Source organism: Bombus bifarius, unplaced genomic scaffold (assembly GCF_011952205.1).
Source record: "Bombus bifarius isolate JDL3187 unplaced genomic scaffold, Bbif_JDL3187 scf7180000009316, whole genome shotgun sequence".
In the NCBI taxonomy this organism is placed as follows: Eukaryota; Metazoa; Arthropoda; class Insecta; order Hymenoptera; family Apidae; genus Bombus; species Bombus bifarius.
The window spans coordinates 33794-46482 of record NW_022885039.1 but is presented as its reverse complement, the minus strand read 5'-3'; the positions used below and the strand labels follow the sequence as shown (position 1 = coordinate 46482).

At 39.9% G+C, this 12689-nt stretch overlaps 1 pseudogene; it reads left to right on the top strand.

The window, feature by feature from the left end:
- The first annotated feature begins 10988 nt into the window (after positions 1-10988).
- Positions 10989-12689, top strand: LOC117215016 (annotated as a pseudogene).

Sequence of the window (12689 nt, the reverse complement as noted above, 5' to 3'; positions counted from 1 at the left end):
CTTCATCGATGAAGCATCAATGCTACGTAGAAGCATCGTGGCAGCCGCAATGCGGATCCGTTGCGGATCCGAACAAAAATTTCCTGGCACGATCGTTTTCGTAACGCTATTAGCCGTTTCAGTATCAGGGATGTTTTAAAAATCCGTATCGGATTGTCGAAACATACCGTTCAACGCGTTCACGCTTCACTTCATCAGCTATATCAGAAGCGTTACACTAAAGAGTCAAAAGGTTGCCAAATATTCGTGCTTTACCTTTTGTTTGTGTGACGTTCTGCAATTGGTTTTCCAATTCAAGAGGTAATTTATACATTAGTTTTTTCTTTATTTGGTTTACGATTATTTGAAAGAAAAGTAATTACGAGAGGAAACTCTGATAGACTAGCGACAAGCTACGTTCGGAACCGAGCGCGTTGTGAATTGACAATCGTAACCAAACATCGCGACACAGTTCACCACACTACGCGTACAGCATGATCACGCTGAGTGGCGTTGAAACGGTTAACGTAACTGCGCGTACGACCGTCGAATGGCAAAGATATTCAAGCTGAGAATCGTCTTCAGATGCTATAGACGACAACTGTACTGACTTTCAAGGAGAAACCATTCGACATGGTCTTATGCTTGTGCCGGGACCTGCGGTTTGCAGTCTCTGCATCTGCTATCATTCGAAGCCGAAGTGGTGCCAGGTGATCTCATGCAAACCACCCGTAGTGAGTATATGCTCATTACTTAAACACTTAACACAACCAGAGAGAAACTAAAGCACACCGTTAACGCTTGCACGCTGGTCGTTAAAGCACATGCTACGCGAATAGGGTACACAGCGATTCATCTAACTTGCCTTGAATTACTTTTACAAAGAGAAACATGGACAGGAATAATTTTTTGTTACGAGTCGTTTAATTTATTCGTTCGTTAGAACGATTGGTCTGACAAATTCAAAGTCTTGTTCCGTATAAATATTTTTAAACAAGCACGTCATAAGCTTTGTATATTTTTTTTATCGCAACGAAACTGTTCAGAGAAATGTTGAAATTATTAATTACAAAAGAAGACATTTACGTTGTAAAAATGTTAGCGAAAACATTTGTGACAAAGTTACTTTGTTATAAATTCTACAAAAAGAAATATTGAAAATCACGCCCCATTTATTCAGTTGCACGTATGAAAAGTATTTTGCATTCGCGCAAAAAAATCCCTTATATTATCCCATATTTTATAATAATTGGAGTGTCAAAGTTATTACGCGGATTGGCGTACCTTAACCACGTGCCTTTTAATGAAACTAGGTTATTCATTTGTTATTCGTTCCTAACTTTCAACTTTATGATTTTTGCGGAATAAAATTTTATATTCCGGTTCAGTTTATAAATGATTCATTTTGAATTTAATAAAATTAGAGTTACAGCAGTGCAATTTAACAAAGAACAAATAATCATTTGTACTTTATTAAAATGTTCTTTTAGCGTCTCGTTTTAATATTTCTCTAATAATATTTTGTTAACCGTTATATTTAAATGAAGGTTTTCAAAGCAGAGACGTACTTTAACGTAGGAAATGGACGTACATTTATAATGAGAATTCAGAAGCAAAAATATTTCATACGAAAATAAATATTCCCCATGTGTAAATAGCTACGTTATGACTTTTATATGTATCTAGCGTCTTTCCATGCAAGGTAACGTATATTTGCATCTGTGCTTCTTCGCTTCTGAGTAGTAAAACCTGGCATTCATGCGGCTGATAGGTAGTTACGCGCTGACAACGAAAAACATAAAATGAATAAAAAACATGAGCCATCCTATAAAAAAAATAAAGCTGCTTTTATCTTTCATTACATATTCGTCAGAATATTGTTAATAAATATTTAAGTTCAGATTTCAGCTTAAATAAATGCATAGGATTGGACATTTATTTATATATGTATCTGTGAACGCTTTTTGACATAAAATTTTTATAATGACTAAAATGACATATTCCGATATTAAATTAATTTGATGAGAATAAAAACTGAATTTTTTAAACGAGATTTTGTATGAAGTTACATTTATTGGGAAAAATTCATTCTTTTATAATATGATAAAACGAGACTCATAATAGACTCTGTATAAATCATTTCATGGAATATTATGTGTATGTACATGTGTTCTACGCTTTTATTATAAAAATGCTAAATGAACGTAACGATCAAATGCATCGACAAATGCATTGAACATATCGATTGTTATTTTGAAAAATTGATTATCTTTTATTTGTTTCGAACTACAAATTGATTGAGACATTCGTGTTTGCTAAATTGCGAATTTAACGCAATGAAGTCGTCTGAATCCCTTGCTAGCATGTAAATATAGCGTCGAATTAACAGGTCAATTACTTGAGGTTGGAACTGAAAGAAAGAGAAAGATGGAGGAGGTCTTGCCTTTGAATGCTGGACACTTCTAAAGCCCACAGTTCGCTGAAATTGCCAGAGAATTCAATTAAATGGCAAATTAAACCATTGAACTGAATCTGTTTCCAATCGTGAGCTTGGAGGTTCTACCCTTTGAATTTTTAAACCAGTCACCCTTCTTTTGTACGTATGGTAACGAATATAATTCATAAACTAATGAAGTGTGTAATTCAATTGAAAGCTCTTTTCACTGAATTCAGTTTAGACTAAGAAAAATGATATAATAACGAAATTATCAATTTACAATTTATAGAGCGTATACTTTATTCGAAAGTGAAGTTTATTACTGCAAATATTAGTTGGCTATTTATAGCCTGTTTGAAAAGGTGATTTAATTTCGATTGATTTTCGATAAGTTTTTGTTGGTTTACTCAGGTTAATTAATCTCCAATAAAATAGAAATACCAATCCGGTAGTATAATTGCTTTCTTGCTTATTACTTTTTTACTAATTAGCGATGCACGATTCCAGACCAGTAAATATTTTTCCATCGGGAGAAGTCAGGTTGAGAGATGCAAGATTTATACGCTCGTTCTGTCAGTTATCCCAGTGTCTGTTACGCGATAGAAAATGAACGAACTGAATAATAAATGCATTATCGGCATGAAGATTGCTTGATGTAGGCCACCGCTTTTTTTCTATCCTTCCGATACCATTTTTCTTTTTTTTTTTTTTTTTTTGCGAAACACTTTGCTAGTCGTGAGAAGCAGCAATTCCCTTCTGCGAATCAATTACGGTTCACGAGAAATTGTATTATAGCCTGGAACGTATCCAAATTATCTTCAATTATTCTCGGCTGTTTCCATTTCCATTCGTCTCTTACGTAAGTACTCGTTTGATGTACGTACATAGTGAGACAATAATCGTTAACACCTTTAATGTCTTCAGTATTATAGAATAAGACGCGAAAATATGTGGAAACCTGACTTTTAGATTCGCGAGACTCTATAAGGCTTCGAAAGTCTCTTGTTTCAGGCCGAATAAAAAATTGTAGATGAAGAATTACATTGCGAGGTCTGTTAAGGAAAATTTTAAATCGTATCGTTGTAATAGGATTATTTCAGCGAGGGAAATTACGTGTTGCGTGCGAAGCCACGAGCTTTCTTTCAGGCTAATATACATAATTGTCCTATCGAACTTTCCATCTAAACCGTTGCGCTCACACGTGGATTTTGCATTTCAATTTTCTTACTTACAGTCCAGTCCAGTGAGACCAAGTTAAATTTTTCAGCCCTCCGAGGTAGAATATGTTTTATAGAGAGACGTACAACGCCATGAAGGGGAGACAGATCAATAAATTGGGTTATCTTTAAATTACTGACAATCATTTCATCGACGCGGTTTCACCGACACCGAGTGGAAGGAGAGCTATAAAATTATTCAATGCCTTTGTTAGACGGAGGGTTTGTCCCGTTGACCGCGGCTACGTTCGGTGACTGATTGTCGCCTTGAGCCCAAGCTCATTGTCACAAATCTCAAACAAATACAATTGGGTACAATGACGGCAAATCGTTTAATTACAACTGTAGATTTTAATTACAATGTTATGGATTTTCCCGAGGTTTCAGAGGGAAGGCGCCGGTGTCCTCTTATCTCCGACAAATATAAATTTAAATATAAATATACGTACTTTCGAGAGACGCGTACAAACGTATTCGCAAAGACAGTGTATGATTGCTTGCAAATGACTCTATAATTCGTATAACTCCGTTAATTACCGTTAATAACTCGTGAAACTCGAATAATAACTGACTCGCTCGCGACTGCTTCCTCTTATTTATACTGGTTGGGCGAGAGTCGGAAAATTCGAATTCGTCTTTGATCGGGGGTTGCACATACGGCGACATTATTTTGCCCGGAGTTTATTTATCGTTACGTTTCGTGCGTTATGGAAGTGTCAATGTCCGTTTGGACTGTACGTTCGGAATAACTGTTAGTGTACACAATTATTCATCTAATATAGTAAATAAGTAAATAGTAATAAGTAAATAGCTTCATAATATGTAACCTAATTACTAATCTTACAATCCACTCTTACTGTTGCTAATACATCTAATAAGCCTAAAAATTTCTATTATTTTGTTAATTCATTGTTCAATCATTCATAATTTGGGAACCTTTTTTTCGCGAGGAGGGGAAAATGCATTACGCACAGCTGACAACCCGCGTCGCCGGGTTATGTAGGACTCGGCTGATGGCAGTGCCATACCCACTAAATACCCCTCCTCTTCCAATCCTTCTTCGAGCGTAGGGTTACGTCGCCACTGTCAAATAAACATTACTTCGGCGAAACCCCATTCAACGCGTCTACTCCTTATCTATCAAATGCCTCCATTTCCTCGGAGATAGTCAAACATCATCTTTCCCATCTTCTAGTAGCTCCGCCTTGGGCCCTTTCTTGTGTCTGTCTCGCCTTCATCACTGTCCCGTAGAAGCTCTGGAAGGGCCCCCAGATATTGTCGTCGACCGACACCAATGCGATTATATTATTCACTGTAAACATGTCGACAACAACATTCTCCAGAGTGGTACGTTGGACTGCCCATCTTGGACATCTCAGTAAGTCGTGCTCAGCAACATCTGGACACGCATCGCAATCCCAACATTTGTCAACGGTTTCCTTGTTAATCCTAACCCTATACGTGTTGAAGATACCATGTACAGTCAACAGCTGCATGGTATAGTGATCGATATTTCTCTTCCTCTTCCGGAAGGTGGCTGCATCCTCAATCAACCTATTTGTCTAATTGTTCGCGTTGTACCTGGTCTACTCACTTCTCCACTCGTCCACCGCCTCCTCTCCGTAAAGATGGAGCTGATTCAAGAGCACTTCTGGTTTGCCGAGGTCTGGCTGAGCTAGTTTCTTCCTAACCTCGTAAATTCTCCCTCGCCACCGCGCTCTGATATGAATGGGCATGGTCCCCGTCAACATGCACAACGCCGCATGCGAAACCGTCCTGTAGGCCGTAGAGGTACTTATCAAAGCCTTACTCTGTGTCCTGCAGAGTTTTCTTACTGTCTTGACCTTGCTAAGTGCATCCACTCAGACCGGGGAGGCATACAGCATGACTGACCCGATAGTACAACTTCCTACAGGCGTCAGAGGGGCCGTTCACATTCGGCAGGAGCCCTCTGATGGCGCCTACAATCGCGTCTGCTCTAGTACAAACTGCGTCGATGTGGTCACTGAATTTCCTTTCGGAGTCCGACACCACGCCTATGTATTCAACCCTTTCGCATGTGATAAGTACCTGTTCTGTCAAAGTTATGTTAAAATTCTTTGCTATTTGGAGATCCGAATCTTCACACCATTTTAGGATCGTCTTCATGTGGAGATTCAAGTTGACCACCACACTTTCCTTCTTCTTCAGACCCACCAAGATAGCAAGGTCATCCGCAAACGCAAAAGCTCTAAATTCACTCGATTGTCAAATCTGGTCAACAGACCATCGTAAACTAGGTTCCACAGAAGCAGGCTTACTACAGAGCCCTCTGGAACACCAGCAAAAATTTGTTTAACGATAAGACCACTCAGGTTGTCTGGAACTATGAATCAGTCCTTGAGGTAGTTTGCGAGAACCCTCGTCAGAATGTAAGGGTGGCTCCTGCGCTTCGCCTCTTTCAGGATTACCTCCCACCGCAGTGAATTGAACGCGTTTTTAACATCGATGCACATCGTGACGCAGACCATGCCCTTCATTCTGCAAGAATCAGCGAACTTGCAGACCTACGTGATGACATCGATGGTATTTTTCCCTTTGCGAAATCCAAATTGATTTCGGTGGAATGGGTCCATTCTCAGTTTCTTCTCGATAGCCAACTTGACTGTGTATTCCCACACTTTGTTCATCGCCGGTAGGATACTTCTTAGCCAATACGACGAGACCAACATGGGATCCTTACCCGGTTTATTGAGCAAGATCAACCTGGCCATTTTCCAATTCGCTGGAACTTTTTCCATCACGTAAATAGAGTTCACCGTATCGAGCAGATCGTGCGCCCGATGCCCGAAAATCCACTGAATGACCGTTCCCGGCACCTCGTCGATCACAACGGCTTTGTTTCCATTCAGCCGACCAACCGCTACCTGAGCTGGTCCATTTGGGCCACACCAACTCCGGGGGTTCCTCCGCCATTTTCCTCTATTACGTCCTCATTAGCAACGTCCGTGTCCTCGATTAGGAAGAGTTTGGCGATAATATTCTCAGCTTGCTGAGCTTGGCAATGGCTCTTTTATATGGAAGGCACCATGGATCACGGTCGAGGGTAGCTGTGAACTCCTTCCAGGCCAGCTTCTTGCTCGAATAGATAGCTGACCTGAGCTCTTTCCTATTCTTCCTGTAATCGGCATCAAGCTGAACAGCGTGCTCCTTATTTTGTCGCCTCGATCTCTGTGTTAATCTCCTCTTCCTAAGCCCCCCCCCCCCGAAGCCACGCTATCTCGTCGTTCCACCAATAATTTGGGTTTCTTTTCCCTTAGGGGGAAATACTTTATTGAGTGGTAATAGGTAATCCTCTTGTTTTATCGTCTCCCTGGGCTGATCCTTCAATAATTTATTTTTCTTGTCGTCGAAACTACTTAAAAACTTCTCGGGCATAACGCCCTTCGTCGAATATTTAAAACATTTCTTCCTTCTATAATTGGCGCCTCCTCTGAACTCGTGCAAAACGTATCTGTGATCCGAAGCACTGCATTCTCCAAGGATCCCAGAACGCTTATGCTTCTCGAGGAGCTTACTGCTCGCGTTCATTATATCCAGGAAACTCCTCTTCGAGCCTCTCTGAAATGTAAAGCCATCCAGGATCCCAATAGGAGCCTCCGTCAGCGTTTTTTCCCTTCTGTCGTTCTTAGGGCAACCCCATACTATGGATTTCACATTGAAATCACCAACCATGTTCACTTCATTGCACCTCCTCGCAGTTGTCCCGATGGATATGTCGAGCCTCTCAGTGTACTGATCATAGTTAAGTACTGATCATAGGGCGAGCAGTAACCGCTCACGCAGTACACTTCCCCTATCTTGATCCCGACAAACCCCTCTTCTTCAGCGTATTTTCGCTAGGGTGAAGGCCATTAAATCTGGTTGCCAAGATAGATGCATCCCCCTTGTTCTAAAAGGGGAGCTGTCTATTTGGTTCAGATATGATGACTACATCGACGCGCCCTTCCCAGGCCAGCTGCTGCATCAGGTCCTGGGCAGGCCTACTCCTATTTAAATTTATCTGAACCACCTTCAGGGTGCTCTCCCTCTAGTTGCCTCTTTCCGTATTATCCTGCTGAGCGTAGAGCAGGCTAGAGACGCCATGACATGATTAGTCCGTAACTCGTACCCCCTACTGCACAGTGTGCACTTCAGATCGTTTTCTCAATTTGATATTGTGTGCCCTTTTTTACGCGAGAAGGGGAAAATGCTATTACGCATAACCAGTGACCTCATTGCCAGAACATCATTGCCTTCGGTTTTGAACTGAACCGGTCGTGACATCGGATTCGTTCCTTCTCCTCTCGCTGCATATCTCCGCGTACGAAGTATCACGTCTCTTTGTCCTTTTTATGTCGTCCCCCTTTCTGTCCTCTGTTGGTGACACAATTTTCCTCTTACTACTGTATTCCACTAGTACTCACTTTCCCTACTTCGACTTGGGCCGAAGCGGGAGGGGAGTTATGTTGAAGCGTTTACCTCGGCGGGCACATCCACCCGCCTCCTGCCTCTACGACCCTTCTTACTCAATATTACGTTTAATTTATCCCAAACACAATTTATCCCATTTTCATATCGGCCGATGCTGCTATTTCCCCAATCTTTGAGTCCTTGTTGGTATACCTCTTAAGCTTATCCGCCGCATGTCTCATTTCATCGATGGCATCTGTCATAAAATTCCTTAACTCGTCCCACTCGTCGAGACTAACTAGCACATAGTTTGCTTTTTCAGGCTCGATTCTTGATGTAATAATATTTTTATTTTTCATTGCCACTCTAGAGAGTGGTTACCTCGGTTGTTTGGCTTTAAACATCATCGGCGTATTATAGCTGCTGCTCTCCGAGGCGGAAGCCTCCCCCTCGGACACGTTAGCAGTCTCCTCGACCGTCTCATTGGTCGATTTCGCCGCCATACTCGACCAAGATACGAGGGACCTTTCCTCACTTCCGATGGCTTCTTTCGCGACAGGAGTTAAGAATTCCCCCTTGTCTGTAATAACAGAGACTATTCTCGACGGCGCCCGTCCACTGCTAGTCTTTAGGCTGCCCGAGCCCTTTTTCTCTACCGCCTCTCGTATGCCGTTGGTAAACTCCAGCAACTTCGCACTCTTCTTGGGGGGAGGGGGGGAGACCCTTCACCGCTTTATAACTCTTTCTGCTGCTCCTCTGGTTTCCTGCTCCAATTCTGCACCTCGTTGCACCATTACTATGGTCCCCGGTCGTATTACCCGATCGAGAGGGCGCCCCGGATCCCACCCTCCTCTCGTCGTTTGCCCACTCGCTAGATAACCGCCGAGTAGAGCTTGGAACGTCACTCGAGTCAGCCACGGGGCCTGGGGTCACCGAAACCCCCTGCGCCGTTACTTTTTTTCCGATAATATACTTCTCCATATTTATTAAAGGTAAAGAATAGTCCAAGGTCATAGCCAGTCGTCGTATATCTAACCATAACGCCACCCAAAACGCAAGACAATCATAGTCCCAATGCAAGCCAACGTCGTCATAATAAATCAAAACCCTAATATGTGGTTATACATAAAGTTGATTTACTACATCATACATATGTCGGGTTAAGATCGGAATTTTGGGCGCGTGACAACTCTTCGCGTGGACTAGCCATCGTTTCACAAAGCCGAGATTATATGTACACGTATATACAAGACTGTTACAAAACTTAACAAATAATAAGTCTAATGAATAATAAGCTTAACGAATAGTAAGATTAATGAATAATATGATTTACGAATAATGAATTTAATGAACACTATTAACAATGTTTTTGTTGGGTTCAAACGAATCCACGGCCAACGAGTTAACTCTTTACTAAGCGTAAAAAAATAATCTTAGGCGAAAATACGATTGACGAAAATGCTCGACGTGTCACTCTCCAAGGCAATCGCACGAATGCCTGCCTCGTGGAGATTTTTCTCGCTGTACGATTGCCTTTTGTTTTTGTATACTCGTTTGGAAGCATCGAGAAGGTTCCAAACGCTCGTTGCTAGGAAACTTCTGCCTGGAATTTGATACGCACTTGTTGAAAGCATCGAGAAAGTTCCAACCGCCGTTGCTAGGCAGTTTCTGCCTGGAGTTTGTTTATTGATACAATGTATGTTCCATTGTATCGGCACCTCCGAGGCAACCTCACACGTGGCTAGGCCCGCTCTCGAGGCGGCACGCCGCCACAATCACACTTCTCGGAAAACCCATACAACCACTCCAGACCTCCGTTAGGCAAAACGTTTATCTCGTGACCGTGGCTACGTTCGGCGACCAATTGTCACCTCGAACCCAATCTCGCTATCACAAATTTTAAACAATTACAGCTATGATAAAATCTAGACTAAAGTACTAGAGGATGTTCCCAAATTTTCCAAGGAAAGGCTTCGGCTTTCCTTTCATCTCCGACACATATAATCCATTATTTTTTTTACCTTATGGCACTTACCTTATTTTTAGATACTTTACCTTATGGTATGGTAATTATTTTTACCTTATGGATTATAATCAAATTTCAAATGTCTTAAACTATTGATTATCGCAGAGCACTATGTTTTATACAATTTTTTTAAGTATTATATATTATTATATTGTTTAATATATTATTTTGTTATTTATTGTTGAAAATGACAATGTGAGTTCGTTCTCGCCATCCATATGCAAATGCGTTACTTATAAGAAATAGTAACTAGAAGATAGTCTTAGTTACAATCGATAGATTTAATCGATAGGCTCAAGATGCCTTTTTGTTTTTATCCCTAGTTTTTGTAAGAGCGTGCAATGAAGGTTTTTTGGCTCAGAACGGTGTGATAGATTTATTCATTCAATAAAATAATTACCATTGTGATCCTACCTCTGAGTATAGAAATAGCAACAGGTTACGGGCCCAGGTGCAATAATTAGTTATTATTTTATTGAAAATGTTATTAATAGTAATAATTTTGAGGAGCGCGGAAGATAACCTAAAAACAAAAGAAATGGGTGCGTGATCGATGATTCAGTGTTGAATATCATAAGGGCGCTTTATCGAGTATACAATAATTGCTTGCGTGATAATACAGTTGTCAAAAGAAAAAAAAAAAAGAAACAAATGTCGAGCGGGGCGAGTTTAAGTATTAAAAAGCTAAACAAAGTAAATTACGACACATGGAAATTACAAATAGAGGCAATACTCATTAAAGATGACTTGTGGAAATATGCAAATGGTTCAATAATTAAACCTGAAGCAGTGGATGAAGCCTCTTTATGGAATAAAAGGGGTGGTAAAGTCAGAGCCAATGTTATTCTTACCATAAGTTCGAGTGAGCTATGTCATGTGAAGCAAGAAAAGCTACGCTCCTAAAGCAATTATTATTCACGAAAATGTCCGGTAGTGAAAATATGTACGATCACTTAAATAATTATTTCAGTCACGTGGATAAATTAAAAGAAATGGATATTCCAGTCGCTGATAATTTATTGTCAATCCTATTATTATATAGCGTCCCGAACACATACGTAAATTTTAGATGTGCAATCGAATCGCGGGACCAATTACCTACTCCAGATGCGCTTAAGATAAAATTATTAGAAGAAGCTGATTCTCGTCATAATTCAAATGCTGTAAAAGATTACCAAGAAGCTCTGCAAGTGGAAGATTCAAATAAACACAAAAGCTATGATAAAAATAGAAATTCTTAAAATAAAAATGGATTTATTAAAGCTAACAAAGTAAAACACATCGAATGTTTTTATTGTCACAAACGTAAACATAAGGCAAATCAGTGTTTGAAGAAGAAAAACGATGATCATAAAGCTCAACTAGTACAAGTTCCTGAAATACCCAAAATTGAACAATGCTTGCGTGCTTCCAATATTCAGGATGAAGATAATCAGCATAAAATAGTATTGTTACTGATATTTCATTGAATATAAACATGGAACCACCGATGGAATAGTGCATTGACAGCGGTGCTACGTCACATATGTGCTGTGACATAAACTGTTTTGAATCCATAGAGCCAGTCAGAAATCAGAAAGTAAAATTAGAGAATGACATATTAACTGAAGTCAAAGGTAAGGGTACTGAAATATTATTTAGTTGTATAAGAAACAAACTTGAGAAATTTAGATTGGAAAACGCTTTATACGTGCCAGAATTAAAAGCAAATTTGATCTCAGTATCAAAAGTTACAGCAAATGGAAAAAGGATTGTATTTACAAATAGAAGGGCTACAATATTTGGAAAGAATGATGAAGTCGTTATTACTGCTATTCGTAAAAGGGATTTATATGTCGGAGACGAAAGGAAAACCGGAGCCTTCCCTTTGCAATTTTGGGAAAGTCTTCTAATGCTTTAGCCTAGATTTTATCATAGCTGTAATTAAGCAATTGTTGTCATTCAATCTGATTGTAATTGCTCGATATTTGTGATAGCGAAAGTGGATTCGAGGTGACAACTGGTCGCCGAATGTAGCCACGGTCACGGGATGAACTTTTTGCTTGACGAAGGTATGGATCGGTTGTATAGTTCTTCCTAGAAATCACATAGAATTCTACTTTGGAGATGTCGATATAATGGGACACACGTTGTATTAGGAATCAAACTCCAGACAGAAACTGCCTAGCAACGGCGTTTGGAACCTTCTCGACGCTTCCAGCGAGCATATAACAAACAAATGCAGTCGTACAGCGAGAAAGATTTTCATCAGATCATCATTCGTGTGATCGCCTTGGAAAGTGATACATCGAGCAGTTTACCGAGCGACTCAGCAATCGTATTTTTTTGTGTCTAAAATTATTCTACGCATAGTAAAGAGTTATCTCGTTGACCGTGGATTCGTTTGAACCCAAGAACATTGTTAATAGCGTTTATTAAACTCATTATTCGTTAAACTTATTATTCGTAAAACCTATTATTCGTTAATCTCATTATTCGTTAAACTTATTATTCGTAAAACATATTATCCGTTAATCTTATTATTCGTTAAACTTATTATTCGTTAAACTTGTTATTCGTTAAACTTATTATTCGTTAATCTAATCATTAGTTAATCTAA